Source organism: Esox lucius, chromosome 20 (assembly GCF_011004845.1).
Source record: "Esox lucius isolate fEsoLuc1 chromosome 20, fEsoLuc1.pri, whole genome shotgun sequence".
Classification (NCBI taxonomy): Eukaryota; Metazoa; Chordata; class Actinopteri; order Esociformes; family Esocidae; genus Esox; species Esox lucius.
In genome coordinates, this window is record NC_047588.1 from 267,519 (window position 1) to 285,862 (window position 18,344).

Below are 18,344 nucleotides of genomic sequence, written 5' to 3' on the forward strand. Positions count from 1 at the left end.
GACAGAGCCACTGGGTTAAAGATAATGCACCTATTTCAAAACTTCACCCCATGCACTAATCAGTGAAAGGACAAAAACACAAAAATGCTGATTGATACAGGCAAAGACAAATACCAAGTCTGACAGTGGAGACATATGTGCCTAGTGAAATGTAACTGAGTGTGAAGTCTGGTGTTTGTAGGATGGGCGGTGGAAGGAGTACTTCGAGGATCTCCTCAATCCCGCTGTCACGTCTTCCATTGAGGAAGCAAAGAATGAGGGCTCAGAGGTGGACTCGTCCATCACCCGGGCTGAAGTCACAGAGGTGGTCAAGAAACTCCTCGGTGGCAAGGCACCGGGGGTGGATGAGATCCGCCCTGAGTACCTCAAGTCTCTGGATGTTGTGGGGCTGTCTTGGTTGACACGCCTGTGCAACATCGCGTGGCGGTCGGGGACAGTGCCTCTGGGATGGCAGACCGGGGTGGTGGTCCCTCTTTTTAAGAAGGGGGACCGGAGGGTGTGTTCCAACTATAGGGGGATCACACTTCTCAGCCTCCCCGGGAAAGTCTATGCCAGGGTTCTGGAGAGGAGAATATGGCCGATAGTGGAACCTCGAATTCAGGAGGAACAGTGTGGTTTTCGTCTGGGCCGTGGAACACTGGACCAGCTCTATACCCTCTACGGGGTGTTGGAGGGTTCATGGGAGTTTGCCCAACCAATCCACATGTGTTTTGTGGATTTGGAGAAGGCATTTGACTGTGTCCCTCGCGGCATCTTGTGGAGGGTGCTTCGGGAATATGTGGTCCTGGGTCCTTTGCTAAGGGCTGTCAGGTCCCTGTACAACCGAAGCAGGAGCTTGGTCCGCATTGCCAGCAGTAAGTTAGACTTGTTCCCAGTGCATGTTGGACTCCGGCAGGGCTGCCCTTTGTCGCCGGTTCTGTTCGTAATTTTTATGGACAGAATTTCTAGGCGCAGCCAGGGGCCAGAGGGTGTCAGGTTTGGGGACCACACGATTTCGTCTCTGCTCTTTGCAGATGATGTTGTCGTGTTGGCCCCTTCAAGCCAGGACCTTCAGCATGCACTGGGACGGTTTGCAGCCGAGTGTGAAGCGATGGGGATGAAAATCAGTACCTCCAAATCCGAGGCCATGGTCCTCAGTCGGAAAAGGGTGGCTTGCCCACTTCAGGTTGGTGGAGAGTGCCTGCCTCAAGTGGAGGAGTTTAAGTATCTAGGGGTCTTGTTCACGAGTGAGGGAAGGATGGAACGGGAGATTGACAGACGGATCGGTGCAGCTTCTGCAGTAATGTAGTCGATGTATCGGTCTGTCGTGGTGAAGAAAGAGCTGAGCCGCAAGGCGAAGCTCTCGATTTACCAGTCAATCTACGTTCCTACTCTCACCTATGGTCATGAGCTTTGGATCATGACCGAAAGGACAAGATCCCAGATACAGGCGGCCGAAATTAGCTTTCTCTGCAGGGTGGCTGGGCGATCCCTTAGAGATCGGTCACCCGGGAGGAGCTCAGAGTAGAGCTGCTGCTCCTCCACATCGAGATTAGCATACAAATCATCCCTATTAGCATGGACATTCTCCACATCATCACTATCCAGCCAGATGATCAGTTCATCTACTGGGTCGTCATCAAACTATATAGAAGTTTAAAAAATTAGGAATTACAGAATTTGTTTGTTTTAAATGCAAGAAAAATACAAGAATGTATTTGTACTGAAGGTCTAATACAAAAAAAAAGAATACATAGAAAAAGACGAGGTGCGAAATAAATAGGCTGTCTCTCCCGTGGGTTATAATGGGGCTATCGAGTATATTTCAATGCCAATGCATAGCTCTAGTCTCCTAGATTACTGACATATAATATTTCTAGTAACACTTTCCAAAAAGGGTACATGAATTACCATTAACAAATGCAGTAGTTAACATGATGAACAAAGATATAAACAAACGGTTAATAATGATAACCCCTACTTTATTAATGATTTACTGTCATGGTTGTGGTAGGAGTAGGACACAGGCGCAGAGTCGAGGAAAAGGGTATAATCCATGATTTAATTAAACAAAAGACTCAAACAAAACAACCAGCGGCAGCAACCAATGAGGTGGGGTATTCCATACAAAGGAGAAACAAAAATGAACTACACCAGCATGGCAAAATCAAAGGACTTAAATAGGGTCCCCAATTGGAGGCAATGACCAAAACCTGCCACCAATTGGGGAGACCAAAAGGATTGGAGGTGGCTAGATGAGCCACCTCCTGTCCTGGCTATGCCCCGAGCCCAGCGCAGAGATGGCTAGGGGCATAGCCAGGACGTGACATTTACAAATGCATTAACTGAGTGTAGTGTCATTTGTTCATTTTGAAACAGAACATGAACTCATGTTATTAGTTAATGATTATCGATGTATGATAATTCATCACTTTACAATAGGGGACACCAAATAATTAACTAATGTTGAAGTATCAGTTATTAAGGATGTACAGCTACCAATGGGTCATTAGTTAATAATTGTAAAGGTGGGATATTTCATCACTTCATTTAAAACGACACAAAATAATTAACTAATTGTGAGGTATCCTTTATTAATGCTTTATTCCAGCTCAATGGTTCCTCAGTGGGCTAAAATAGTATGAACTAATGGTTTGGTGTTAGAATACTAGTGACAGCACATCACCCTGCCTTCAAGAATGACAGTGTTAGATTCTGTCCAAGTTTCATCCATAAACAAAATGAAGGCAACCAGAAGTCAGGGGAGAGACATCTTTATTCAGCATGAGTCTATGATGTTGACCTTCCATTTCTCATTTCTATCTCTTCCATATTTACAGAGGCAACACAGTCTTTTATGCCAGGATACATAGGAGGTGACCAGTGGTCATAACCAACCATTACACATTCCAATACCCTCCAATAAGAAAGGTTTATCCTACAACAGACCCTTGTATGGTATGTTCCAACCTATGGTCAATGGACCTATATGGGTTGCCCATATGAGCAACCCATATGACTATTTGAGTCATATGGGCAACTCCTAGCAGGAGGTATGGACAGAATGTATGGACAGGATGTTTGGGGCCCATCTGTAACAGGCAACATTGGTTCTGAGTTAGTCAGCACATCTGTGTTGTGTTAAGTTTCTCATGCCCATTTCCTATCACTCCCCCCTTCAATCATGTATTAATCATTAATCATTACATGTTGATAAAACTAGAAAAATAAAAGTACAATCCAATTCCTAATGTACTGGAAGGGTCCAAACCAATAAAGGGTCCAAAACAATAAAGAAAAATAATAAAAAGGATTATCTGGCCTATGAGGCTTTATTATTCCTTAAATGAAATGAACAGAAGATGCAATGGACACAGCTTGCCCTGACACATAGCGCTGTATGACACTGCAGTCATAGTGACCATCATGATCGATCTTTACCATACACATCACGTCTCAGGCTACTATCAGTCTAACCCATGTCCAACAGAAACAGACCTAACATGACATAATTAATTCCCAATAAACCCTCTAAACAATCAAAGTCCCCCCTTGTCCATATCATGAGTCATGCATCAACATCATACTAACAACCCAACATATCCTGAACGTAACACAACACTCAACTCAAATGAATGTACTAGTGACAGTTACTACCTTTGAAAAGGAATATGGCACTGTTAAACATATCAAGATAGTTGTTGTAATATGACTGTTAAGCAACTTCACGGTGATGCAACCATGTAACCTGTCCAGTCAACTGCCCGTGGTACTCTGACCTGAAGTATGTGGAGTCCTTCAGGACTTGCTGTCGAAGATTCATCTGGAAATGGAATGTGATGCCAAGTGATCTGACCATGGCATCGTTCTGCCATGTGAGTGGTCAGGAGGATTTGGAACAGATTTCACCCGTGTGGTTGTAGAAATCCTTCTTGAACATGTTGCTGGTACTCACACACTCAGTTGTCTGTGTCCAGTCAGTGATGTGATTTATCACCAGAAACGGGGTTGTGATGTCCTGATCTGTTGAAATTATAACTACAAAACAACAATTAGTGTGGTTCAACAGTCCCTCTGACTTTCATCCACTGGGTATTGTTCCATCAACTCCCAACAATGAATACAATAGATCAGACCTGAAAACTTGTGGATCTCAGAAGTTCCATCATCAGAGTGAAGCATACACCCTATTCAGACAAGTTTCCATAAAAGTCTATGTCAAATTTCCTTTTCCATCCAGAACTGGCTTGGTTGATGTTTCATTCAATGTGCCATATGGATAGTACCTTGCAGTGGAATGAGATTCATTTGTCTGATCAGACTTGACATTGCTTAACCAAATCAAAAATGGTAAGATCAAAGCTTACTTCAAACAAACAGTTTCCAAATAAACAATTAAAACAAATCTTAAGAATAGAATATGCAGATTCCAATGCACCATTATAACTATGCAAACAGATTTCATTTCATTTTATGTAGCTCCTTTTAAGTACCAATTTGATTTCCTTTGAGCCCTAAGCTCAACTCTTCTAATCATAATCAGTTATCATATCAAACATCCCCCCTGCTTTCACTTCATTAAGTCAATGGAAAGTGACACCATGAGTGAAAGCAGAATCACGGCGAATACGGCCACATGAGGCGCCATCCTGAACCCGCACTGGCCATCATTTTGGGACGGACATGTAAAATAGAGAACTGGTAATAGGGATGGATCTAGAATCCATTCGATGTGGAGTTGCATACTGTATGTTCATCAAAAACAACACAGTGGACATGTTAAAAACACAAACATTCACTAACACAATCAAAGAAATCAATGTGTGAAGGAATTATAAACCATATAACCCATTGACAGATTTGTCTTACAGAGCTAAACAGCTCTGAAATTCTTTAATTGGCTATCATGCATTTATAATATTCTGAAGGGGATAAGCTGCGCAACTAAATTATAGGAGTGAAAAAACTCCAGCCCATGTTCCAGTGGTGTACCTACTGCAATCACCAGGGCGATTGTACTAGCATATCTACAGGCAATGACCAAACTATGTTGTGACAAACAATGTTTGGATTAACCTTCTATATTTAAGTAAAATTCTCCAAATAGTCATAGTCAGCCAAACACTAAATCACAATTTAGATTTTGACCACGTCTGTGGTTCTATTGACATCAAAATTACTCTATCATCAACAATAGAGGATAACATTTGGTCTCTACCCTCACTGCAGTTGGTTTCAAAATCATACATTTCAGTATTAAAACATAATTAATGTTTGATTATCCCAAAACTGAACATGCTTATGTTGAAGAAATTACCACAGTAGAGACCAGTCTGAACACTCAACTTTAACCCTTAGTAATAGGCCACCCTGATTTAATGGGAGAGGTTGTTTGGGGGTCATCCTAGGGGTCTGCCCCCCTTCCTGGAGCCCTTGGCTTTTCCGACTTATGGTTAGCCATAAATAAAGGCCAAATTGATTATTTAAAATGTACAGTGGGGAGAACAAGTATTTGATACACTGCCAATTTTGCAGGTTTTCCTACTTACAAAGCATGTAGAGGTCTGTAATTTTTATCATAGGTATCATGAGAGTCGTAATCTGAAACAAAAATCCAGAAAATCACATTGGATGATTTTTAAATAATTAATTTGCAATATATTGCATAACATAAGTATTTGATCACCTACCAACCAGTAAGAATTCCGGCTCTCACAGACATGTTAGTTTTTCTTTAAGAAGCCCTCCTGTTCTCCACTCATTACTTGTATTAACGGCACCTGTTTGAACTCGTTACCTGTATAAAAAACACCTGTCCACACACTCAATCAAACAGACTCCAACCTCTCCACAATGGCCAAGACCAGAGAGCTGTGTAAGGACATATGGGATACAATTGTAAACCTGCACAAGGCAGGGATGGGCTACAGGACAATAGGCAAGGAGCTTGGTGAGAAGGCAACAACTGTTGGCACAATTACTAGAAAAGTTCAAGATGACAGTCAATCTCCCTCAGTCTGGGGCTCCGTGCAAGATCTCACCTCATGGGGCATCAATGATCATGAGGAAGGTGAGGGATCAGCCCAGAACAACACAGCAGGACCTGGTCAATGACCTGAAGAGAGCTGGGACCACAGTTTCAAAGAAAACCATTAGTAACACACTACGCCGTCATGGATTAAAATCCTGCAGCGCACGCAAGTTCCCCCTGCTCAAGCCAGCGCATGTCCAGGCCCATCTAAAGTTTGCTAGTGACCATTTGAATGATCCAGAGGAGGAATGGGAGAAGGTCATGTGGTCTGATGAGACAAAAATTTAGCTTTTTGGTCTAAACTCCACTCACCATGTTTGGAGGAAGAAGAAGGATGAGTACAACCCCAAGAACACCATCCCAACCGTGAAGCATAAAGGTGGAAACATCATTCTTTGAGGATGCTTTTCTGCAAAGGGGACAGGACGACTGCACCGTATTGATGGATGGGGCCATGTACAGTGCCTTGTGAAAGTATTCGGCCCCCCTGAACTTTTCGCCCTTTTGCCACATTTCAGGCCTCAAACATAAAGATATAAAACTGTAATTTTTGGTGAAGAATCAACAACAAGTGGAAATCTATGAAGACCCGGCCGTCTTTCTAAACTTTCAGCTCATACAAGGAGAAGACTGATCAGAGATGCAGCCAAGAGGCCCATGATCACTCTGGATGAACTGCAGAGATCTACAGCTGAGGTGGGAGACTCTGTCCATAGGACAACAATCAGTCGTATACTGCACAAATCTGGCCTTTATGGAAGAGTGGCAAGAAGAAAGCCATTTCTTAAAGATATTCATAAAAAGTGTTGTTTAAAGTTTGCCACAAGCCACCTGGGAGACACACCAAACAAGTGGAAGAAGGTGCTCTGGTCAGATGAAACCAAAATCGAACTTTTTGGCAACAATGCAAAACGTTATGTTTGGCGTAGAAGCAACACAGCTCATCACCCTGATAACACCATCCCCACTGTCAAACATGGTGGTGGCAGCATCATGGTTTGGGCCTGCTTTTCTTCAGCAGGGACAGGGAAGATGGTTAAACTTGATGGGAAGATGGATGGAGCCAAATACAGGACCATTCTGGAAGAAAACCTGATGGAGTCTGCAAAAGACCTGAGACTGGGACGGAGATTTGTCTTCCAACAAGACAATGATCCAAAACATAAAGCAAAATCTACAATGGAATGGTTCACAAATAAACATATCCAGGTGTTAGAATGGTCAAGTCAAAGTCCAGACCTGAATCCAATCGAGAATCTGTGGAAAGAACTGAAAACTGCTGTTCACAAACGCTCTCCATCCAACCTCACTGAGCTCGAGCTGTTTTGCAAGTGGGCAGTCTTTTGTAATAGTTCTCTATGAGGCCCTGAAATCTTGCAGATGTTATAGCTGCCCATTCATCTTGGCAAAATCTTGGTCATGCAAAGTCTTTGGTTGTCTTGCAGGAACCGCATGTTTGAGATCTTCCCAGAGTGGCTTGATGATACTAAGGTTAGGAGACTGTGATGGCCACTCCAGAACCTTCTCCTTTTTCTGCTGTAACCACTGTCGTGCTGGAAAGTCCAAGCGCATCCCATGTGCAGCTTTCGTGCAGAAGAATGCAAATTGTCTGATAACATGCTGCATTCATCTTGACATACTTTTTCACAAGATTCCCTTTGCCTTTAGAGCTCACAAACGCCCAAAACATGAGTGACCCACCACTATGCTTCACATTGGGGATGGTATTCTGTTCACTATAGGGCTTTTTGACCCCTCTCCAAACATAGCACTAATGTTTGAGACCATAAAGCTAAATTTTGGTCTCGTCACTCCAAATTACAGTGTGCCAGAGGCTGTGAGGCATGTCAAGGTATTGTCAGGCATATTTTAACCGGGCTTTTTTGTGGCATTGGTGCAGTGAAGGCTTCTTTCTGGCAATTCGACCTGGCAGCAAATTTTTCATCTTTATAAAGTTCTATTACCTTGTTACACGGGTCTTTTGACAGTCCTTTTTCTGCTCCCCATGGCTCAGTATCTAGCCTGCTCAGTGCATCCACGTGAGAGCTAACAAACACATGGACTATTTATACAAAGACACTAATTGCTATTTAAAATGCCACAGGTTTGGAAAATCCACCTTTAATTGGCCAAACATTCAAGGGTATGTAAACTTTTGATCAAGGCAATTTTTTATTTTTTTGCATGATCAGTCGTATTTTCAAAATCACTGCCAAAAGTTCACAATTTCTGCCAGGGTATGCAAACTTAGGAGCACAAATTTAATTCATACTTCCATTCTGCCCAATTGCTTAGAATCTCAGAAAATCACATTAACTGTACATCATCTTTCAATACATTATCAATATATATTTTGGTTATTATCTGTTGTTATTAGTTAGCCTAACAAAAATAACAGTTAGTAATGTCTTTAAATTGCTCCCTAAACTCTGATGATAGATGCTGTTCATATAGAATTTTACAGGCTATGTAAATGTATCCCCTCCTCCACCATCCATCTCCTCATTTGCTCCTCACGTTCTAGAGCATGTGCCATGCATTTGATACCTTCCCCTTCCCCAGCTGCCCCTTTCCACTCTCATTATAATGTGATTGGCTATAATCAATGTGATGACTGTGAATAACGTAATGTAGCAAAATCCCTACTTTTCACTGAAATGTCACTGTTATTTTAAGATGTACCCCAGCATCGTAAGCACAAGAAATTTTTAACATATTGTACACATTGGGTTCATAACATATTGTATGAACTGTAAACCATGTCATCATTATTTTCCCAGGTCGTACCATATTATACAGAATGGATTACATAACTACACAAATTGATGACATGGTACACTTTGCTGTACTGCATTCTTTAGTATGGAATAATGAAAATATTGACCTGTATCTACATTCTAGATTATTTTGGAATTAACAGGCTAAGATCAAAGAAATCATTCATAATAATTAATATATTATTTAATGGAAAGTAATAATCTCTTAGTGGAGATTACTTTAAGAGCTTGTTGTCTTGCACACAACCAAAAAATAGCTACCCAGATCCATCCTTATTGGATTGATTTACATCTAATATACCATCTTCTCAACCAGCATATGGTATATATTACGCCAACACTCCATTTCAGCGTATGTGGCTGTCTTGTAGCCATAGTAATTATGCTTTTTATTTTTAGCTCACCATGTCAGTGTGGAGACTGAGAGAATACAAAATGTACCCTCCCCACCAACAGAGCCTTGACTACAGAGAACATGAGTTGTGTGTATTCGTTTCACTGACAGCATATCAGAATTTGTGTTTCTTGTCATAAATGGATTACCCCTCCCTAGAAACACATTCCTAAGTAACTGTTTCAGTCACATTTATACAGTCTGTGCAGGTGAACAAGAATGAGTTGGTGGTATAGCTAACTGCATTGATGTCATCAATGCTGAGGAACTGTGAGCCGCTTCTAAACTATACACCATATGGCAACGAGACAGACAAAAAAATGACACGTCGAAAAACACACTGTTTTTGCAGCCTCAGAGAAACCTTGTCAATGATTGGTTGGTAAAGGAGATCTTGGAGTTTGGATGTAGTGTGTTTTTCAACTGCTAGGGATGGATTGCACGTTTGAATGTACATTTAAAAGTTCCTAACAGCACAATACATTTTCACATTTGGTTTAGTTGATCCCTATTACACACAAACACCGATCAGCCATAACATTATGCCAGTTATCTTTACACCTCTTACGAAAGTTGCTAATTCCAGGCCAGTTGCGAGAACTACAGTCTTTTGTTACACAATATTTCCAAATCTGGATTTAAAAAGGCAAACAGTTCAAGGTGAAAACTTTTACTTGCAGGTTCGTTCATGGCAGTGCTACCATAGAAAATAAATAGTAGGCCTACTTGTGAATCAATCAATTTCACAGGATAACAAGAAAACCTATAGTAATAACAGCCATAAAATATTGACACAATAGAAATGCAGCAATAGAAATACTTAAAATAAATAAACAATATTAAGTAATGACAAAAAAAAACTTAACACTAATAAAGATAATACATTTTTTAAATCTGTGCAAATATGTACACAAAAGGTCTATTTCTCTCAGATATTGTTCACAAATCCGTCTAAAATGTGCAGTTTCACTGTATTGAGGGGGTCAATTGCAGGCTCCCTCAAAACGTGCGACATCTGTTGCATTGTGCAGTGTGATGGAACTGCACATTTTAGAGTGGCCTTTTATTGGCCTTTCATCAGAATATTGATATGCCACACTTGTGAGTTGGATGGATTATCTCGGCAAAGGAGAAGTGCTCACTATAGGCCTTTTGTGTACATAGAGAAAGTCTTAGATCTTTGAGTTCAGCTCATGATAAATAGGGGCAAAAACAAAAGTGCTGCGTTTATAATTTTGTTCAGTGTATGTAAGTAGTTTGTAGGACATACAGCTCCGGAAAAAATTAAGAGACCACTGCACTTTTTTCTTTCCTTTCCAAAAAAGTTTAAAAGGAAACTTTTGAGTGAGGAATAGAAGCTTTCAATTTGCAGTGGTCCCTTAATTTTTTACCCTTCTGTTCCTTATTCAAAACCTTCCTTTTTGACTTTTTGAAAAGGAAAGAAAAAGGTGAGATACCATACCATACCATACCATCTTCTTCCGCTTATCCGGGGCCGGGTCGCGGGGGCAGCAGTCTAAGCAGGGATGCCCAGACTTCCCTCTCCCCAGACACTTCCTCTAGCTCTTCCGGGGGGACACCGAGGCGTTCCCAGGCCAGCCGGGAGACATAGTCCCTCCAGCGAGTCCTAGGTCTTCCCCGGGGTCTCCTCCCGGTGGGACGGGACCGGAACACCTTCCCAGGAAGGCGTTCCGGAGGCATCCGAAAAAGATGCCCAAGCCACCTCAGCTGACCCCTCTCGATGTGGAGGAGCAGGGGCTCTACTCTGAGCTCCTCCCGGGTGACCGAGCTTCTCACCCTATCTCTAAGGGATCGCCCGGCCACCCTGCGGAGAAAGCTCATTTCGGCCGCCTGTATCCGGGATCTTGTCCTTTCGGTCATGACCCAAAGCTCATGACCATAGGTGAGAGTAGGAACGTAGATTGACTGGTAAATCGAGAGCTTCGCCTTGCGGCTCAGCTCTTTCTTCACCACGACAGACCGATACATCGACTGCATTACTGCAGAAGCTGCACCGATCCGTCTGTCAATCTCCCGTTCCATCCTTCCCTCACTCGTGAACAAGACCCCTAGATACTTAAACTCCTCCACTTGAGGCAGGCACTCTCCACCAACCTGAAGCGGGCAAGCCACCCTTTTCCGACTGAGGACCATGGCCTCGGATTTGGAGGTACTGATTTTCATCCCCACCGCTTCACACTCGGCTGCAAACCGTCCCAGCGCATGCTGAAGGTCCTGGTTAGAAGGGGCCAACACGACAACATCATCTGCAAAAAGCAGAGACGAAATTGTGTGGTCCCCAAACCTGACACCCTCCGGCCCCTGGCTGCGCCTAGAAATTCTGTCCATAAAAATTACGAACAGAACCGGTGACAAAGGGCAGCCCTGCCGGAGTCCAACATGCACTGGGAACAAGTCTGACTTACTGCCGGCAATGCGGACCAAGCTCCTGCTTCGGTTGTACAGGGACCTGACAGCCCTTAGCAAAGGACCCAGGACCCCATATTCCCCAAGCACCCTCCACAAGATGCCGCGAGGGACACAGTCGAATGCCTTCTCCAAATCCACAAAACACATGTGGATTGGTTGGGCAAACTCCCATGAACCCTCCAACACCCCGTAGAGGGTATAGAGCTGGTCCAGTGTTCCACGGAACCTTCCTTTTTGACTTTTTGAAAAGGAAAGAAAAAGGTGAGATGGTCTCTTAAATGTTTCCAGAGCTGTATTCTGTCACTTTGGATGACAGGTAGGTGGGACTTCCAGTTTGGGTGGCTGGAATTCCGATTTGGTAGGTGGGACTTCCTGTGTGCCGTATGCCAGGGTGGGACTTCTGGTGTGACATATGTTCCGGGTTGGTACTTCTGGTATGACGTATGTTCCGCGGTGGGACTTCCTGTGTGACGTATGTTAGAGGTTGTAACTTCTTATATGATGTATGTTCCAGGGTGGTACTTCCTGTGTGACGTATGTCCCAGGGTGGTACTTCCTTTGTGATGTATGTTACGGGTTGTAACTACCTGTATGACACATGCATATCTGGGGGATGAAATATGGTATGGGAGTGTGTGGTATGTAATTTAAGGTGGCTTTGAAGTTTAACAATAGGGCTCCAGGGATCTGGGAATGTTAAATTCACCAGACATTCGGTGTTACGATAAGTCTGATGTTTAACAATTGGGTGCCAGGGTTCAGGAATGTTAAATTCCCAAGGCAAAAGATGTTACGATAAGTAGTTTGTTGTTGAACAATTAGGCTCCAGGGTTCAGGAATATTTAATCCTACAGGCAATCGATGTTATGGCAAGTTCTAAGTGTGTACAACAGATGATCTATAAACATTGGGTGGTACCTTTCTTGTTTTTACGACGCCTTAGGTGGCTGGCATGGTCGATGTGTTTAAACCACACAGACCCCAGGTGTTGGTCATTCAGACTAGCCTGAGTAAACCTGTGTGTACATTATAAAACATGACAGATTCTACACCAATCAACATTGGGTTTGAAACACAGGTGAAGGTTAACAGCTTAACAGCTGCACAGCAATTCGGCAAGATAATTAATTTGGGTGGTGATGACACGATGAAGATGCCACCCCCAAAGAAACCGATTCAGTTTAGCATGGATTCATCAACTACACCATGATATGTTGACACAGGAGTGGAAGTTGGAAGACAGGTGAACTGGTGGATACATTTTCAACCCAGAGATACCAGAAGTCACATTTTATGAATAGTCCGAAGGCAAGGTGTTTCAACAGGGTTTGACTGATCAAATTACCTTTAGTGCTAGTTTATGGAGCACCTTTCAAAAAGTTTTATTTGGAGCCAAAACAGGGCACACAAAATACGGTAGATGTGTTGTTTAAAGTCATCGAAGGACTGCAGAAATATGATTCTGTTAGATTGGAGCTATTTGTGGAAAATGTCAGCAATTAGAGTGTGACTACGACTGCGTACTGTTTGCCAGTAAAAAATTTCTCAGGAATACAACCCACTGGAGTTAGAAGAACCCAAGGCTGAGGACCTGACTATGCTGTCCCGGACCCTGACTCCTCGATACAACCATCTTTCCCACCAAGAAACAACCATTGGCTTGATCGGCTCAAATAGGACCTCTTAATCTATCATACCTGTCAAATGTTGACAAGAGTTACCACAAAATGGACAAACACCTTGCACCACAGGTTTTAAATATCATCAAAGCAACATTGGGTATGATCCTGGAAAACGTTGTTGGGGCTATTCTCTACAAAGCATGCATCGGATGTGAAATGGACCATCCGAGTCAGAGAAGACATTCTTGTCTCAACTCGCTTGATTGACTGCAATCAGCATGGGTGACGGCGAGAGTGCCTGCCTCAAGTGGAGGAGTTTAAGTATCTATGTTAGAGTACGTCTGACCCAGAACGCAGAGAAATCACACAGACCACGTAAGGTAGATTCAAAAATAAAGGTTTTAATGGAGAGCCAGGGTTGTATGAGAAAACAGTGTAGGCAGGTCCGAAGCTGGGGGAGAGCTGACGGTGAAGGCTGGGTGGTGAGGCCAGGAGCTAGTAGGCGCAGCAGAGGAAGCAGCAGGTCTGAGCAGGTAACAGGAGAAAAACACAGGGTAAGTACAAACACAGGGAACAAAGGCAAAAAATGGAGCACACGGATGATAATAGCAAGTAACTAGAACTGAGAGCCAAGTATCACATGGGTAGTAGATAACGAACTGGCGCCGAAGAGGTGATCAGCCCGGGTTTAAATATTGCTGGAGTGAATCATGTGGATGAGGTGCAGCTGCGAAGAATGGCTCTGCAGTGAAGACTGCCACGCCCCTTGCCCTACTGAACACACCCCCAGCACTCCAGGTGGAAAAACAAAACAGGGACCGAACCACCTGACTCAGGGCGGAGGGGAAGCAACCCGTAACAGGACCCCCCCCTCAACGGACACCTCCTGGCGTCCTTCCAGGCCCCGGCTTGCCAGGGTGAGCACGATGGAAGTCCCTCACCAGCTGCAGATCCAAGATAAGACTCCTGGAGATCCAGGAGCGCTCCTCCGGCCCATAGCCCTCCCAGTCGACCAGATACTGGAGCCCCCTACCACGCCGCCAAACGTCCAGAAGGCGGGCACAAGGGACTGGAAGAGACCGGTTTTAGGTGCGAGACATGGAAGGTGGGATGACACCTCATAGCCCGCGGCAACTTCAGCCGCACAGCGGAGGGATTAATAATCGAGTCAATGACGAATGGGCCCAGATACCGGGGTGCAAGCTTGCGTGAGTCAGTCTGCAGGGGAATGTTCCTGGAGGACAGCCACACCTCCTGCCCAGGCTGGTACTGGGGAGCCGGGGTCCTGCGACGGTCCGCCGACCTCTTGTTCTGCTCCGTAGTCCAGAGCAACGCATCCCGGGCGTCGCTCCACACTTGACGACACCGACGTAAGTTCTCCTGGACCGAGGGGACAGCCAATTCCTTTTCTTGCTCAGGGAACAGAGGAGGTTGATACCCCAAAGAAGCCTCGAAAGGGGACAGACCGGTAGCAGAGGTGGTCAGGGAATTGTGGGCGTACTCGATCCAGGGAAGATGTTTAGCCCAGGAGGATGGATGCTGAGCCACCACGCAGCGAAGAGACGCTTCCAGGTCCTGATTTGCTCTTTCGGTCTGGCCGTTAGTTTGCGGGTGGAATCCTGAGGAGAGACTCACAGTAGCCCCAAGAGCAGAACAAAAATCCTTCCAGACTTGAGAAACGAATTGTGGGCCCCTGTCCGAAACAATGTCCACAGGTATTCCATGGGGACGGAATACATGTAAGACTAAGAGGTCCGCTGCCTCACTGGCAGTCGGTAGTTTTGGTAATGCAACATAGTGAGCAGATTTAGAGAACCTGTCCACAATCGTGAGTATTGTATCATTACCTTCGGACACGGGGAGACCAGTGACAAAGTCCAGGGCTATGTGGGACCAAGGACGACTTGGAACCGTCAGAGGTTGTAGCAGACCCGAGGGAGACTGGTGGGATGCTTTCCCTCGGGCACAGGTGGTACAGGCTGCCACGAAAGCTCGGACATCAGCTGCTGCTGATGGCCACCAGAAATGCCTTTTTAACAACGTAAGGGTACGCTGCCTCCCTGGATGGCAGGCGAAACGGGATGAATGGACCCACTGCAACACTTCAGACCGCACGGATACAGGGACATAGAGCTGGCCAGGCGGCCCGTCGGCTGGTCCGGGGTCTGAGTCTTGGGCAGCCTTGACCAGAGACTCAATCTCCCAGCGAACTCTGGCCACTACGCAGGTAGGGGGCAGGATGGACTCCGGTACGCTGGACTCCTCAGAGATGGAGAACTGGCGGGACAAGGCATCAGGTTTAACATTGCGAGAACCAGGACGGTAAGTAAGAGTAAAGTTGAACCTGCTGAAGAAGAGAGACCATCTGGCTTGGCGGGAGTTGAGACTCTTTGCAGACTGAGCAAAGGCCAGGTTCTTGTGGTCGGTCCATACTATAAAAGGCTGCTCCGCCCCCTCCAGCCAATGCCGCCATTCCTCTAGCGCCAGTTTGACGGCCAACAATTCACGGTTACCGACATCATAATGCCTCTCGGCTGGAGACAACTTCCTAGAAAAAAAAGCACAAGGGTGGAGTTTTTGGTCCGTGGGGGAGCGTTGCGACAGCACCGCTCCAACACCTGAGTCCGAGGCATCCACTTCCACAACAAAAGGTAAAGAAGAATCAGGGTGGATGAGCACCGGGGAGGTGGAAAACAGTCCTTTTAGGGTACACATGGCTTGGTCAGCTTCAGGAGACCACACAAACGGAACTTTAGGTGAGTTGAGTTTTGTGAGGGGAGCTACTACCTGACTAAAGCCCTGGACGAATCGCCTGTAGAAATTTGCAAAACCAAGGAAACGTTGTAGATGTTTGCGAGACTGGGGAACGGGCCATTCAGTTACTGCCTTAATCTTGTTGGGGTCTGCCGAAACCTGTCCCTTCTCAATGATGAACCCAAGAAAGGGAACAGACTCACGGTGGAACTCACACTTCTCAGCTTTAACAAAAAGCTTGTTTTCCAACAGACGTTGCAGGACTAGACGGACGTGTGTGACATGTTCAGTGAGTGACTTAGAGAAAACCAGTATATCGTCCAGGTAGACGAAAACAAAACGATTTAACATGTCTCGTAAAACATCATTTACCATAGCTTGGAATACTGCTGGTGCATTCATGAGACCAAAGGGCATTACCAAATACTCAAAGTGTCCAAGTGGTGTGTTGAAAGCTGTTTTCCACTCATCTCCTTGCTGAATCCTGACGAGATGATAGGCATTGCGCAGATCCAGTTTGGAGAAGACCGTGGCACCCTGCAGTGGTTCAAAAGCAGAATTGATCAGTGGCAAAGGGTATTTATTCTTTACAGTGATGTTGTTCAATCCACGGAAATCAATACAGGGGCGTAGCGTCTTGTCCTTTTTCTCCACGAAAAAGAACCCCGCCCCTACAGGTGATGTTGAGGGGCGAACGATGCCTGCAGCCAGGGACTCCCCGATGTATTTCTCCATAGCCTCTCTCTCTGGTCTGGACAGGTTGTAGAGTCGGCTGGCAGGCAAGGGGGCTCCTGGAAATAGTTCAATCGCACAGTCATAGGGTCTATGGGGTGGCAGAGATGTGGCTTTCACCTTGCTAAACACTTCCGCTAGATCCAGATAATCCTTGGGGACAGAGGACAAATCGGGCAGGTTCTCTGATGCAGTCGGGGTTTTCACGTTGGGAGGGATAGCCGAACCGAGACAAGTGGAATGACAAAAACTGCTCCAACTACTGATGGTTTTGTGTTGCCAGTCTATGTGAGGATTGTGTAACTTTAGCCAAGGAAAACCGAGAATGAGAGGAGATGCGGAGGCAGACACAACTTTGAGGGTGATTTCTTCTCTGTGATTGCCGGAGAGAATGAGAGTAACTGGAATGGTTTGGTGGGTAACCGTAGTCAAACACTGATCGTCAATGGTTGTGACTTTGATAGGGGATGGGAGTGATTCGAGGGGAATGTCAGCCTGTTTAGCCAAATTCAAGTCAATGAAATTATCTTCCGCCCCCGAATCGATGAGGGCCGTCAACGGCAGTGATAACATACCTAATTGGAGTGTGGCAGGGAGTGACATACGAGGGGATGTGGGTTCGGTTACAGGGATGGGGCTCACTAGTGTACCCACTCTCACTAACGAGCCTCCTCTTTTGGGCGTACAGGACAGGCAGCAAGGAAATGGGAGGAGTTGCCACAGTACAGGCACTCACCTGCCTGTCGGCGTTGTACGCGTTCGGCTGGGGATAGCCGAGCCCGGCCCAATTGCATGGGTTCCTCTTCGTCCCCTGCAGCGGAGACGGGTGCGGCCGAGGGAACACTGTGTGGGGGTGATGAACCGGGCCTTGGTGCCCTGGAAACCCTAGTAGGAACGGGTGCGTGTCCGCTCTTCTCCCGTCTCCTTTCTCGGATCCTGTTGTCAATCTTAATGGCCAAGGAAACAAGACCGTGCAGGTTGCTAGGTTCATCGCGAAGAGCTAGCTCATCTTGAACTGAGTGATTAAGTCCATGCGTAAACACTCCCCGTAGTGCCTCGTCGTTCCAGTTTGAATCAGCCGCTAATGTCCAAAAGTCAATAGAGTACTCAGCCACGCTCCGTGTACCCTGTCTAAGGTCCAACAATCTCTTGGACGCGTTTCCGACATGGTCTGGGTGGTCGAAAACGGTACGTAAACGTGTGGAAAACTCAGAAAAGGTTAACCCGGAGAGGTGTTGATTGGTACACATAGCTTCTGCCCACACTAGTGCCTTTCCCCTGAGTAACCCCAGTGTGTAGTGTACCTTAGATGCTTCTGAGGCAAAAGACAGCGGCCTTTGTTGGAAGACGAGACCGCATTGAAGCAAAAATCCTCGGCACTTGTTCAATTCCCCAGAGAACGGCTCGGGAGACGTCACCGGGGGTTCCCGGGCATGTGGTGTAGCATCCACGGCTACGGAAGCTGATTGAGAGGGGGGAGAACTAGGAGCACTGGGAAGAAACAGAGTGGCAATTTGAGAAGAAAGCTGAGCAACTTGCTGGCATAATTGTTGGTTGGTCTCCAGTAATTTGTGGATCAACTGGTCGTGTTGTCCTAACAGAGCTCCCTGATTTTTGATGGCTCG

The 18,344-nt window shown here is 45.4% G+C and overlaps 1 protein-coding gene and 1 long non-coding RNA gene across 2 annotated transcripts in view; one reads left to right on the forward strand and one right to left on the reverse strand.

Moving 5' to 3' along the window:
• Positions 1 to 18,344, forward strand: part of paqr7b (progestin and adipoQ receptor family member VII, b) — a 103,202-nt gene that overhangs the window by 36,939 nt on the left and 47,919 nt on the right. The window lies entirely within an intron of this gene.
• LOC117593477 lies at positions 13,615 to 18,100 on the reverse strand. The gene is made up of 2 exons (XR_004574891.1): positions 18,024 to 18,100; positions 13,615 to 13,758 (listed from the first exon to the last, which is right to left on the reverse strand). It is a non-coding gene; the product is annotated as an uncharacterized LOC117593477 (long non-coding RNA).